Raw genomic sequence first — 15,137 nt, 5'->3', positions numbered from 1 at the left:
TGCTAGCTTTGAGCTGTTCCCTAATGTCGTGTAGAGGGCAGGTGCAGCTGCAAGCCGTGAATTCCCAGGGGTTAATGGTGATGAGGTTTCCTTGTTCCCTCGGGTTTGAGCGCTTCTTTTGGGGGTAAGCTCTAGGGACTGTGGGCGGCTCAGTAGCTGGCTGATGTGGCGGCAGTTTAGGTTTGGAAGGGGATTATTGCCTTGTAGGAAAACGTGTCACCGCGTGGAGTGGCTGTGGTGTGGGGCAGACGTCGGACGAGTTGTAGGTCATTTTCCATGTCCTCTGACGGGGCGTAGATTGAGAAATGCTCCCTGACTATGCTGGGGAGGATTCTCAACAGTGCATTGAATGTATGGATATCCCGGGCATTGGGTGGTGCCTCAGGATAGGCGGCGCTGACGAGGCGCCTAGCCAGGGTGAATGTGTCATCCAGGTTTCCGTCGTAGGTGAGGGCGTCGAGTTGAGAAAGAGCGACAACTCGGCCTATTGATGGCGTGAAAGCCTGTCTCACTATTTGTGAGAATTGGTCCCATGACAGTTCTGGGACGATTTTTGGTGCGACACTAGTGATTATTTTACCCAAGTTAGGTAGAGTGACAGCGATCTTTTCTCTGTCTGAGTCAAACCCTATGTCCAGGAGGGGTTTGACCGTGTTGAAATATACGTCTATGTCACACTGGTCCGGGTTGAACCTCGGCAATTGGATGTGCGGTTTAGCTGCCATTGTAAGTTCCCTTTCGTGTTCCTCCGTGCGTTACTCGGATCTAGGACCACCGCTTGCCACCAGTGTAATGCTGTGTTTTTAAGGCGACTTCTCGTCGTAAAAGCACGAGCACTGGGACGGGGTCCTTTTGCTAGACCGGATGTAATGCACTAACAAAGGAACAGGGCATAAAAAGAGACAGTACACCGAATCACATCTATTGCTTAAATTCTATCCCTTACAGTGCTACATACACAATATTTGACACACAATAGAACAGAGATACAATAATACACTTATAACTTGATCCAATATACATTTACACAGGGCACAGGGCAGTCAGGGATATGTGTTACTGTTACTTAGAGGAGATATCACTTCACTGCGGTTGTCAATTGAGAGTAATTGTCGTGTCACTGGTGGATAATAATAAACGGGGAGTTTCACTTGTATTCACTGTGATTGGGAGTCTGTGGGGGAGATGTTACTATAATAGAGGTAGGGTGCGTATGGCGACATCCGACACTGTCACCTAGTCGCGGGGGAGCACTTCACTTGCCTTTCGGCTCACTCACGCACCTACCTTCAATTCCACAGAAAACTCCCCGCTTCCTTCCTATAGAGGGGGGAACTGAACTGTTTAACGTTTACGCACGACTTACTATGATACCACTGTTTAATATAACTTTTATTAGACACTGCCACTGTGCATTGGATCACTGTCACTGTATTAGGGGTCACTGTCACTGTCACTGTTTTACCCTTGTTTCTCGGGTAGTTGAGTCACTGGTACTTACTGTCAGGGAGGCTCCCTTGTTTAGGGCCTCGACCTGAGGGGCGGCTCCTTCCTAGGGCCGCGCTGGTGGGGTGCAGGGATGCCCTGTAGTCTGGGGGCCTCGACCTGATCGGGGGCCCTCGGGACTAGGGACCGAACAGTCGGAGGATTCGGGCCTGCTTCCTCTGCTGCCGGGGCGTGAGGGAGCCTGGGTCGCCGTTGTCGGGGACCGTGGTGGAAGGCCTGGGCGTCCGGGGGATGCAGGTGCTCAGGGGGAGAGGCGCCGTCAGGGCTGGGCTGCGGCAGCGTCTCCTGTAGGGCTCCGACAGCGCTAAGGAGCGTCCGGGTGTGGGCGGTAACTCCGCAATCGGGCCTTGCCACCACTCTAATGCCTCCGCTTGGCCAAGAAGCCTGGATGGCGACGAAGGGCTCCCCGGAGGGAAAGAGGCTTGAGGGAGACTCACGCTCTTCGTGGTTCCCTGAGTGTGTTCATTGGGCTGAGGTGGGGCTCTACTTCCCCTAGTGTGGACTTTGGCGGGAGCCGTGAACTTGCCCGGCGTGCGAGGGACACCAGTAGGGTGATCGGGGTCGCCCTTTCGCCGAGGCAAGAGGCCGTCAACGTGGTGTTCCTCCCGCAGTAGGGGACAAGCCGGAGTGAGGGGCTCAAGAGCCACACTCTCTCCAATACGGACAGATCCTACCGTCAGGGAATTCTCCACCCTGGTACGTGCCCCGACCGTAGCCGAGTGTCTGCCCGTACGGGAAACGACTAACGGAGAAACGGGATCACCCGTCTGCTCCGGCGAGAGGCCGGCCCCGAGTCGCCGCTTCCTTAATTGGGTAGCGCTACACGTACGGTAGCAGGGTCTCTCTACCCTGGACCGTATTCTGGCCGTAGCCAAAGTACAACTGGAGAGGGATGCACACAGGCAACTCTCTCTCCTCAGTGTGTTAAGGCCTGAGCCTGGGGTCACCTTCCCCTTTACACACTTTGTCAGGCCGTAGCCTGTGTCTATTTCTCTTTTAAGGCCGTAGCCTTGGGCCTCTTCCTGCCCTAGAGGGTGTAACAAGACCGTCAAGACGGTGTTACCTGGGACTGACCTCTTTTCAGTCCCACCCCTGGTCTGACGGTCACTACCCCGCCCGCACAGTAGTTCAGGTTGTCTGAACGCCTGGGGTTGGGGCACTTTCGGGGAAGAGGGGCTCAGGGTCGGGATGCCCCGATGACCCTCTTGCCCGAGGTCACTAACCTCACCGGTGTGTCCTCCTGGGGTGGTGGTGGGGTGGCGGCTCGGCGGTGGTGTGGGGGGTGGTGAGGTGGGAGATCCTGTGGCGGTCTCGACGGGCATTTTACCACCCTCCGCGTCGTTGAAGTCACGGCCCCGTGACTGGAGGTGGTAGGTGGTGGAGGTGGCTGTCTGGTAGGCCGGGGTAAGGTATTGGGTGAAGCTGACCTAGTGCGTGGTGAAGTGATTGGGCTCCTGGTGGGGGCAGAGCGTGAAGTGGAGGGAGGACGGCTGGTTGGTCCGGCGTAGGAGGCGTAGCAGGTGGTGGGTGCCTCTGATTCTGGTTGGTGGGTGGTTGTGAGGTTGCCATCGGACCCTGGTTACCTTCATCTCGGGGAATGGTGCCTGGTGGGGAGATGAGATTTGAATGCTGGAGAGTGATGGGAGGTTGGTGCTTTTATTTGGGCTAATGTGGTGGGAGGAGCGTTTTACTTTGGGGAATTGGGAGTTAGGAAAGTTCCAACGTGCTTGGTGGAGGGGTAGGGTTATGGGGGAGGTATTGGTGGTGGGTGGTGATGGTGGATTTTGGGGTAAGTGGGTGTTGGGTGGGGGTGTCGGGGTGTATCTCGTGGGTGGGCGTGAGAGTCGTTCCGATCTGGTGGTGGTCGTGGTTATGGTGGGTGTGGGTGGTGAGGCTGGTTGATTGCGTGGTGGCGGTGAGGGTGTATGGTGGTGAGGTGGGTGGATGGTTGGTGGTGCGGTGTGATGTGTATAATGGGAGTGGTCATGGGGGAGGTCGGTGGTGGGTGTGGGGTTGGCGTGATTCTCGGGGGAGGTGGGCGGTTGTGGTGGCGAGGGTGGCCTGGGTGAGGTGGATTGGGGGGTGGTGGGTGGATGGGTGTTTGGTGGGTGAGTGTCTGGTTGCGAAGTAGGGGTGGTGGTAGGTGGTTGCGGTGATGGTGTGCTTGGTGGAGAGCTGGTAGGCGGAGAGTGTGAGGTGGGGGGGAGAAGGAGTAGTAGTAGGAGTGTGGGAGGTGAAGTTGAGGAAGGTCAGGGTGGCCAGGTGTGCGGGCCTGGGTGGAGGTAGGCTTAGTGCGGGGGTGGGCGGTGTCGGGTGGGTTGAAGGGACGCACGTGGCGGTTTCTGTATGTGCGGTGTTGCCCTTGTTGATCCACGGTGACTTGATATGGATTAGGCACCCGCACAATTTTGTAAGGTCCATTGAATCGGGGGGCGGTCTTCGGTGGGGTAGGGAGGTTTGCAACCACCACAGATTGGCCTGGTGTGTATGGGTTGGAGTGAGTTGTGTCAGGTGCTAGGTCCTGCTTTGAGTGTAGGTGGTGGAGGCGGCGTTTGAGGAGGTGGAGAGGGTCGGTGCTGGAGGGTGGAGTGGGCGGTTGTAGGTGGTGGCGGACGGGTAGGAGTAGGGGTGGTTCCCCGAACACTCTCTCGTGCGGGGTTATTCCATCTTCCCTTGGGCACTTGTTTAACCCCCATTGTACTATCTTTACATGTGCAGGCCAGTCTTCATTTCCCGTTTGCGTAATGCGCGTGCGGACTTAGTTCATCAGGGAGCGGTGGCTTCTTTCGCATACGCTGTTGCCTTGGGGCCAGTAGGGAGATGAGTGGGAGATGCTCTATCCAAAGATGTTGGCTAGTTCTTCCCATATTTTCCCCGTAAATTCTGGGGCATTGTCCGAATGGATGGCCTGGGGAATCCTGAAATAAGGGAAAACATGTCGGGTGAGGGCGTCGGCGATTGACGGTGCAGTGTGGTCCTTGGCGGGGCAGGCGATGATGAATTTAGAGTACACATCCACGAAGGTAATTATGTACTTATAGCCGGATTTTGGTGTAAGGGGGCCGACGACGTCTAGGGAGAGAAGTTGCCACGGTTTTTGTGCTGTGACTTTTCCTGTAGGGCCTGGTGTTCGGGTGATATCTTTGCCAAGAGCGCATGCTCGGCATGATTGTATGATCTTCTTTGCGATGTTGCATGGGTTGGGGGTCCAGTACATATCGTTAAAGATCTGTAACAGCTTCTTAGTTCCTAGGTGGATGCCGTTGTGGGCATGGAGGTGGAGCATGGTGTCATGGGCCGTGGCTGGGCTGAGGACAATGTGTCCGTTTGGGTCAAAAACTTGTTCGCCATGTGGGTGGAGTTTGTTGAATGTGGTCTGTGGAATCCAAGTGGGGCGTTGTTTGTCAATCCACATTTTAACCAGGTCGGGTTCTTCTTTGATGGTGTTGATTGGGAGACGGGATAGGGCATCAGCTTTGGTGTGTAGCTTGCCTGGTCGGTACGCAATTTCGAAGTCGTATTCTTCGAGGGTTTCCCGCCAGCGTATCAGTTGGGCGTTGTTTGTATTTGACTGTCGTAGCCATTGTAGGGATTGGTGATCGGTAATGACTACTACGTGGATGCCCGAGATGTAGGATTTGAAGTACTCTAGGGACCAGATGATCCCTAGACACTCACGCTTTGTGGCCGCGTAGTTCCGCTCTGCCGTGTTAAGGGTGCGACTGGCACAGGCGATGATGTGTTCTCTCCCATTTTGTACCTGCGCAAGGACAGCTCCTATGGCGATGAGGGACACATCGGTATACAGGCGGAAGGGAAGATTATAGTCTGGGAACGCGACTACTGGCGAGGTGGTTAATTTTGATTTGAGGGTGGTGAAGGCTGTTTGTCTTGTCTCGGTCCATAAAAAAGGTTCGCCCTTTTTGTTAGTTCGTGAAGGGGTTTTGTGATGTCAGCGAATCCTTTGACGAATCGCCTGTAATATGTAATATGATGTTAACCCCAGAAATGCTCTGACTTCGTGCACGTCGCGGGGGAGTGGGATGTCTGCGATGGCTCAAAGCTTTTCTGGGTCTGGTGAGATGCCCTCTGCATTAATTAGATGTCCTAAGAAGGAAACTGATCTCTCTGCTAATACACATTTCGTAGGTTTCAGTTTAAGTCCTGCTTGGCGTATGCGGTGAAACACTTGCTTGAGGCGGTGAAGGTGGTCGGCCCATGTGCGACTGAAAACAATGACGTCGTCGAGGTATGCTAAGCAAGTCTCCCAAGTTAAACCCCTAAGGACTGACTCCATTAAACGGGAGAATGTGGCAGGAGCGTTGCAGAGTCCGAAAGGGAGGACATTGAACTCGTAATGTTTGCCGTTGGATGTGGAAAAGGCGGTTTTGTGTTTGTCGTCGGGATGCACAGGGACTTGCCAGTACCCCGACTGTAGATCTAAGGTGGAAAACCATGTCGAGCCATGTAAGGAGTCTAGTGAGTCGTCGATACGTGGCAGGGGAGTGGCGTCTTTGACTGTGACATCATTTACTCGGTGGTAATCAACGCAAAAGCGCATTGTCCCGTCTTTTTTCTTACGAGTACCACCGGAGAGGACCATGGGCTAGTAGAGTTGGAGATAACGCCGGCATCTAGCATGTCCTGGACCTGCCGGTCTTCTTCCTCTCGTTGCTTAGGATATTTCCGTCGTGATGGTTGGCGAATTGGAGGTCCTGTTGTGTGTATTTCATGGCTGAGATAGGTGGTATGGCCAAGGTCGGTCGGGCCTGAGGAGAATAGATCTTGAAAATCCAGGAGGAGTTGTCGGAGGCTGTTGGTTTGGGCTGGGGATAGGTGTGATGGTAGGGTGGGTAGAGTGGGCGGGTCTGGGGGCGGCGTTTGGCATGGTTCGGCTTCTTCAGTGTCGCCGATGATGAGTCCTCTTGGTAAGGTTAGTGGTGTGGTAGCGAGGTTGGCGACACGGATTTCTTGGGCATGTGGGGGAAGGAAGGTAGGGCTTACTAGGCAGGAGGAGAGTGGTCCGGTGGGGATGGATGGTGAGAAGAGAACGGAGGTATGGGAAGGTTTGTTAAGTTTTACCCAAGCTTCATGATGTGGTGGAATGGTGATAGAGGAGGCGACAGTGGCTGGAAAAGATGGGGAGGGATGTAGATGATGAGTGGTGGGTGGTGGTGATGGGAGTCTAGTGGTGTGAGGGGCTGGGTTGGGTGTAGGTGTGTCTGTGGTATGGGACAGGTGAGTGTCTGATGGTAGCGTGTGGGGGGGTGGGTTTTTGGTGTGCCTTCGTTGTTGTTTTTTTCTTCCTTAGTCTTGACTGCTGGTTGGTTGTGGTGGGCTGGATTGAAGTGGAGGCGGCGTTGATGGCAGTCAATGGTGGCATGCAATTTCTGGAGGAGGTCCAGCCCTAAATATCCATCGTATTGACTGCATGTTGAGTCGAATATGATGAATGGGTGGCTAGTGGATATTTGTTGATGGGTGTGGGTCTGAAGGGCTTGAGTTTCCCCACGGATAGGCAGGGGGCCGTCCCCTGCGTCGACGAGGTTGGCTGAGGTGGGGAAGAGGGGGCCGAATGCACCCATGTGGCGGGAGTAGAAGTGGGAGTAGAGGCACGATCTGGCTTCTCCCGTATCCACTAGTAGACGTGCCTTGACCCCGTTTAGCCAGATTTTGTCGTAAACAGGGGGTCTGTTGTTGTGTGAGGTGTCCCCCGCCACCGTGGGGAGGTGCGGGGCGGGCCTAAAAATCCAGTTGCTGTGGAGTGGTGTCCTCTTGGTCATCGTCATCTGTTCCCAAGAGGGTGTGCTTCGGTGTGTCGTCTTCCTGGGCGTCGTCATCTAAGGAGGAGACTTTCTTGCGCCCTTGTTGAAAACTTCTGCGCCTGCTAGCTTTGAGCTGTTCCCTAATGTCGTGTAGAGGGCAGGTGCACCTGCAAGCCGTGAATTCCCAGGGGTTAATGGTGATGAGGTTTCCTTGTTCCCTCGGATTTGAGCGCTTCTTTTGGGGGTAAGCTCTAGGGACTGTGGGCGGCTCAGTAGCTGGCTGATGTGGCGGCAGTTTAGGTTTGGAAGGGGGTTATTGCCTTGTAGGAAAACGTGTCACCGCGTGGAGTGGCTGTGGTGTGGGGCGGGCGGCGAGCAGACGTCGGACGAGTTGTAGGTCATTTTCCATGTCCCCTGACGGGTCGTAGATTGAGAAATGCTCCCTGACTATGCTGGGGAGGATTCTCAACAGTGCATTGAATGTATGGATATCCCGGGCATTGGGTGGTGCCTCAGGATAGGCGGCGCTGACGAGGCGCCTAGCCCGGGTGAATGTGTCATCCAGGTTTCCGTCGTAGGTGAGGGCGTCGAGTTGAGAAAGAGCGACAACTCGGCCTATTGATGGCGTGAAAGCCTGTCTCACTATTTGTGAGAATTGGTCCCATGACAGTTCTGGGACGATTTTTGGTGCGACACTAGTGATTATTTTACCCAAGTTAGGTAGAGTGACAGCGATCTTTTCTCTGTCTGAGTCAAACCCTATGTCCAGGAGGGGTTTGACCGTGTTGAAATATACGTCTATGTCACACTGGTCCGGGTTGAACCTCGGCAATTGGATGTGCGGTTTAGCTGCCATTGTAAGTTCCCTTTCGTGTTCCTCCGTGCGTTACTCGGATCTAGGACCACCGCTTGCCACCAGTGTAATGCTGTGTTTTTAAGGCGACTTCTCGTCGTAAAAGCACGAGCACTGGGACGGGGTCCTTTTGCTAGACCGGATGTAATGCACTAACAAAGGAACAGGGCATAAAAAGAGACAGTACACCGAATCACATCTATTGCTTAAATTCTATCCCTTACAGTGCTACATACACAATATTTGACACACAATAGAACAGAGATACAATAATACACTTATAACTTGATCCAATATACATTTACACAGGGCACAGGGCAGTCAGGGATATGTGTTACTGTTACTTAGAGGAGATATCACTTCACTGCGGTTGTCAATTGAGAGTAATTGTCGTGTCACTGGTGGATAATAATAAACGGGGGAGTTTCACTTGTATTCACTGTGATTGGGAGTCTGTGGGGGAGATGTTACTATAATAGAGGTAGGGTGCGTATGGCGACATCCGACACTGTCACCTAGTCGCGGGGGAGCACTTCACTTGCCTTTCGGCTCACTCACGCACCTACCTTCAATTCCACAGAAAACTCCCCGCTTCCTTCCTATAGAGGGGGGAACTGAACTGTTTAACGTTTACGCACGACTTACTATGATACCACTGTTTAATATAACTTTTATTAGACACTGCCACTGTGCATTGGATCACTGTCACTGTATTAGGGGTCACTGTCACTGTCACTGTTTTACCCTTGTTTCTCGGGTAGTTGAGTCACTGGTACTTACTGTCAGGGAGGCTCCCTTGTTTAGGGCCTCGACCTGAGGGGCGGCTCCTTCCTAGGGCCGCGCTGGTGGGGTGCAGGGATGCCCTGTAGTCTGGGGGCCTCGACCTGATCGGGGGCCCTCGGGACTAGGACCGAACAGTCGGAGGATTCGGGCCTGCTTCCTCTGCTGCCGGGGCGTGAGGGAGCCTGGGTCGCCGTTGTCGGGGACCGTGGTGGAAGGCCTGGGCGTCCGGGGGATGCAGGTGCTCAGGGGGAGAGGCGCCGTCAGGGCTGGGCTGCGGCAGCGTCTCCTGTAGGGCTCCGACAGCGCTAAGGAGCGTCCGGGTGTGGGCGGTAACTCCGCAATCGGGCCTTGCCACCACTCTAATGCCTCCGCTTGGCCAAGAAGCCTGGATGGCGACGAAGGGCTCCCCGGAGGGAAAGAGGCTTGAGGGAGACTCACGCTCTTCGTGGTTCCCTGAGTGTGTTCATTGGGCTGAGGTGGGGCTCTACTTCCCCTAGTGTGGACTTTGGCGGGAGCCGTGAACTTGCCCGGCGTGCGAGGGACACCAGTAGGGTGATCGGGGTCGCCCTTTCGCCGAGGCAAGAGGCCGTCAACGTGGTGTTCCTCCCGCAGTAGGGGACAAGCCGGAGTGAGGGGCTCAAGAGCCACACTCTCTCCAATACGGACAGATCCTACCGTCAGGGAATTCTCCACCCTGGTACGTGCCCCGACCGTAGCCGAGTGTCTGCCCGTACGGGAAACGACTAACGGAGAAACGGGATCACCCGTCTGCTCCGGCGAGAGGCCGGCCCCGAGTCGCCGCTTCCTTAATTGGGTAGCGCTACACGTACGGTAGCAGGGTCTCTCTACCCTGGACCGTATTCTGGCCGTAGCCAAAGTACAACTGGAGAGGGATGCACACAGGCAACTCTCTCTCCTCAGTGTGTTAAGGCCTGAGCCTGGGGTCACCTTCCCCTTTACACACTTTGTCAGGCCGTAGCCTGTGTCTATTTCTCTTTTAAGGCCGTAGCCTTGGGCCTCTTCCTGCCCTAGAGGGTGTAACAAGACCGTCAAGACGGTGTTACCTGGGACTGACCTCTTTTCAGTCCCACCCCTGGTCTGACGGTCACTACCCCGCCCGCACAGTAGTTCAGGTTGTCTGAACGCCTGGGGTTGGGGCACTTTCGGGGAAGAGGGGCTCAGGGTCGGGATGCCCCGATGACCCTCTTGCCCGAGGTCACTAACCTCACCGGTGTGTCCTCCTGGGGTGGTGGTGGGGTGGCGGCTCGGCGGTGGTGTGGGGGGTGGTGAGGTGGGAGATCCTGTGGCGGTCTCGACGGGCATTTTACCACCCTCCGCGTCGTTGAAGTCACGGCCCCGTGACTGGAGGTGGTAGGTGGTGGAGGTGGCTGTCTGGTAGGCCGGGGTAAGGTATTGGGTGAAGCTGACCTAGTGCGTGGTGAAGTGATTGGGCTCCTGGTGGGGGCAGAGCGTGAAGTGGAGGGAGGACGGCTGGTTGGTCCGGCGTAGGAGGCGTAGCAGGTGGTGGGTGCCTCTGATTCTGGTTGGTGGGTGGTTGTGAGGTTGCCATCGGACCCTGGTTACCTTCATCTCGGGGAATGGTGCCTGGTGGGGAGATGAGATTTGAATGCTGGAGAGTGATGGGAGGTTGGTGCTTTTATTTGGGCTAATGTGGTGGGAGGAGCGTTTTACTTTGGGGAATTGGGAGTTAGGAAAGTTCCAACGTGCTTGGTGGAGGGGTAGGGTTATGGGGGAGGTATTGGTGGTGGGTGGTGATGGTGGATTTTGGGGTAAGTGGGTGTTGGGTGGGGGTGTCGGGGTGTATCTCGTGGGTGGGCGTGAGAGTCGTCCCGATCTGGTGGTGGTCGTGGTTATGGTGGGTGTGGGTGGTGAGGCTGGTTGATTGCGTGGTGGCGGTGAGGGTGTATGGTGGTGAGGTGGGTGGATGGTTGGTGGTGCGGTGTGATGTGTATAATGGGAGTGGTCATGGGGGAGGTCGGTGGTGGGTGTGGGGTTGGCGTGATTCTCTGGTGAGGTGGGCGGTTGTGGTGGCGAGGGTGGCCTGGGTGAGGTGGATTGGGGGTGGTGGTGGGTGTTTGGGTGTTTGGTGGGTGTGTGTCTGGTTGCGAAGTTGGGGTGGTGGTTGGTGGTTGCGGTGATGGTGTGCTTGGTGGAGAGCTGGTAGGCGGAGAGTGTGAGGAGGGGGGGGAGAAGGAGTAGTAGTAGGAGTGTGGGAGGTGAAGTTGAGGAAGGTCAGGGTGGCCAGGTGTGCGGGCCTGGGTGGAGGTAGGCTTAGTGCGGGGGTGGGCGGTGTCGGGTGGGTTGAAGGGACGCACGTGGCGGTTTCTGTATGTGCGGTGTTGCCCTTGTTGATCCACGGTGACTTGATATGGATTAGGCACCCGCACAATTTTGTAAGGTCCATTGAATCGGGGGGCGGTCTTCGGTGGGGTAGGGAGGTTTGCAACCACCACAGATTGGCCTGGTGTGTATGGGTTGGAGTGAGTTGTGTCAGGTGCTAGGTCCTGCTTTGAGTGTAGGTGGTGGAGGCGGCGTTTGAGGAGGTGGAGAGGGTCGGTGCTGGAGGGTGGAGTGGGCGGTTGTAGGTGGTGGCGGACGGGTAGGAGTAGGGGTGGTTCCCCGAACACTCTCTCGTGCGGGGTTATTCCATCTTCCCTTGGGCACTTGTTTAACCCCCATTGTACTATCTTTACATGTGCAGGCCAGTCTTCATTTCCCGTTTGCGTAATGCGCGTGCGGACTTAGTTCATCAGGGAGCGGTGGCTTCTTTCGCATACGCTGTTGCCTTGGGGCCAGTAGGGAGATGAGTGGGAGATGCTCTATCCAAAGATGTTGGCTAGTTCTTCCCATATTTTCCCCGTAAATTCTGGGGCATTGTCCGAATGGATGGCCTGGGGAATCCTGAAATAAGGGAAAACATGTCGGGTGAGGGCGTCGGCGATTGACGGTGCAGTGTGGTCCTTGGCGGGGCAGGCGATGATGAATTTAGAGTACACATCCACGAAGGTAATTATGTACTTATAGCCGGATTTTGGTGTAAGGGGGCCGACGACGTCTAGGGAGAGAAGTTGCCACGGTTTTTGTGCTGTGACTTTTCCTGTAGGGCCTGGTGTTCGGGTGATATCTTTGCCAAGAGCGCATGCTCGGCATGATTGTATGATCTTCTTTGCGATGTTGCATGGGTTGGGGGTCCAGTACATATCGTTAAAGATCTGTAACAGCTTCTTAGTTCCTAGGTGGATGCCGTTGTGGGCATGGAGGTGGAGCATGGTGTCATGGGCCGTGGCTGGGCTGAGGACAATGTGTCCGTTTGGGTCAAAAAGATGTTCGCCATGTGGGTGGAGTTTGTTGAATGTGGTCTGTGGAATCCAAGTGGGGCGTTGTTTGTCAATCCACATTTTAACCAGGTCGGGTTCTTCTTTGATGGTGTTGATTGGGAGACGGGATAGGGCATCAGCTTTGGTGTGTAGCTTGCCTGGTCGGTACGCAATTTCGAAGTCGTATTCTTCGAGGGTTTCCCGCCAGCGTATCAGTTGGGCGTTGTTTGTATTTGACTGTCGTAGCCATTGTAGGGATTGGTGATCGGTAATGACTACTACGTGGATGCCCGAGATGTAGGATTTGAAGTACTCTAGGGACCAGATGATCCCTAGACACTCACGCTTTGTGGCCGCGTAGTTCCGCTCTGCCGTGTTAAGGGTGCGACTGGCACAGGCGATGATGTGTTCTCTCCCATTTTGTACCTGCGCAAGGACAGCTCCTATGGCGATGAGGGACACATCGGTATACAGGCGGAAGGGAAGATTATAGTCTGGGAACGCGACTACTGGCGAGGTGGTTAATTTTGATTTGAGGGTGGTGAAGGCTGTTTGTCTTGTCTCGGTCCATAAAAAAGGTTCGCCCTTTTTTATTAGTTCGTGAAGGGGTTTTGTGATGTCAGCGAATCCTTTGACGAATCGCCTGTAATATGTAATATGATGTTAACCCCAGAAATGCTCTGACTTCGTGCACGTCGCGGGGGAGTGGGATGTCTGCGATGGCTCAAAGCTTTTCTGGGTCTGGTGAGATGCCCTCTGCATTAATTAGATGTCCTAAGAAGGAAACTGATCTCTCTGCTAATACACATTTCGTAGGTTTCAGTTTAAGTCCTGCTTGGCGTATGCGGTGAAACACTTGCTTGAGGCGGTGAAGGTGGTCGGCCCATGTGCGACTGAAAACAATGACGTCGTCGAGGTATGCTAAGCAAGTCTCCCAAGTTAAACCCCTAAGGACTGACTCCATTAAACGGGAGAATGTGGCAGGAGCGTTGCAGAGTCCGAAAGGGAGGACATTGAACTCGTAATGTTTGCCGTTGGATGTGGAAAAGGCGGTTTTGTGTTTGTCGTCGGGATGCACAGGGACTTGCCAGTACCCCGACTGTAGATCTAAGGTGGAAAACCATGTCGAGCCATGTAAGGAGTCTAGTGAGTCGTCGATACGTGGCAGGGGAGTGGCGTCTTTGACTGTGACATCATTTACTCGGTGGTAATCAACGCAAAAGCGCATTGTCCCGTCTTTTTTTCTTACGAGTACCACCGGAGAGGACCATGGGCTAGTAGAGTTGGAGATAACGCCGGCATCTAGCATGTCCTGGACCTGCCGGTCTTCTTCCTCTCGTTGCTTAGGATATTTCCGTCGTGATGGTTGGCGAATTGGAGGTCCTGTTGTGTGTATTTCATGGCTGAGATAGGTGGTATGGCCAAGGTCGGTCGGGCCTGAGGAGAATAGATCTTGAAAATCCAGGAGGAGTTGTCGGAGGCTGTTGGTTTGGGCTGGGGATAGGTGTGATGGTAGGGTGGGTAGAGTGGGCGGGTCTGGGGGCGGCGTTTGGCATGGTTCGGCTTCTTCAGTGTCGCCGATGATGAGTCCTCTTGGTAAGGTTAGTGGTGTGGTAGCGAGGTTGGCGACACGGATTTCTTGGGCATGTGGGGGAAGGAAGGTAGGGCTTACTAGGCAGGAGGAGAGTGGTCCGGTGGGGATGGATGGTGAGAAGAGAACGGAGGTATGGGAAGGTTTGTTAAGTTTTACCCAAGCTTCATGATGTGGTGGAATGGTGATAGAGGAGGCGACAGTGGCTGGAAAAGATGGGGAGGGATGTAGATGATGAGTGGTGGGTGGTGGTGATGGGAGTCTAGTGGTGTGAGGGGCTGGGTTGGGTGTAGGTGTGTCTGTGGTATGGGACAGGTGAGTGTCTGATGGTAGCGTGTGGGGGGGTGGGTTTTTGGTGTGCCTTCGTTGTTGTTTTTTTTTTCTTCCTTAGTCTTGACTGCTGGTTGGTTGTGGTGGGCTGGATTGAAGTGGAGGCGGCGTTGATGGCAGTCAATGGTGGCATGCAATTTCTGGAGGAGGTCCAGCCCTAAATATCCATCGTATTGACTGCATGTTGAGTCGAATATGATGAATGGGTGGCTAGTGGATATTTGTTGATGGGTGTGGGTCTGAAGGGCTTGAGTTTCCCCACGGATAGGCAGGGGGCCGTCCCCTGCGTCGACGAGGTTGGCTGAGGTGGGGAAGAGGGGGCCGAATGCACCCATGTGGCGGGAGTAGAAGTGGGAGTAGAGGCACGATCTGGCTTCTCCCGTATCCACTAGTAGACGTGCCTTGACCCCGTTTAGCCAGATTTTGTCGTAAACAGGGGGTCTGTTGTTGTGTGAGGTGTCCCCCGCCACCGTGGGGAGGTGCGGGGGCGGGCCTAAAAATCCAGTTGCTGTGGAGTGGTGTCCTCTTGGTCATCGTCATCTGTTCCCAAGAGGGTGTGCTTCGGTGTGTCGTCTTCCTGGGCGTCGTCATCTAAGGAGGAGACTTTCTTGCGCCCTTGTTGAAAACTTCTGCGCCTGCTAGCTTTGAGCTGTTCCCTAATGTCGTGTAGAGGGCAGGTGCACCTGCAAGCCGTGAATTCCCAGGGGTTAATGGTGATGAGGTTTCCTTGTTCCCTCGGATTTGAGCGCTTCTTTTGGGGGTAAGCTCTAGGGACTGTGGGCGGCTCAGTAGCTGGCTGATGTGGCGGCAGTTTAGGTTTGGAAGGGGGTTATTGCCTTGTAGGAAAACGTGTCACCGCGTGGAGTGGCTGTGGTGTGGGGCGGGCGGCGAGCAGACGTCGGACGAGTTGTAGGTCATTTTCCATGTCCCCTGACGGGTCGTAGATTGAGAAATGCTCCCTGACTATGCTG

Source organism: Coenobita brevimanus, chromosome 48 (genome assembly GCF_032717465.1).
Source record: "Coenobita brevimanus isolate Jiangsu-jjx chromosome 48, ASM3271746v2, whole genome shotgun sequence".
Lineage (NCBI taxonomy): Eukaryota > Metazoa > Arthropoda > Malacostraca > Decapoda > Coenobitidae > Coenobita > Coenobita brevimanus.
Note: the sequence above shows the minus strand (reverse complement) of the source record.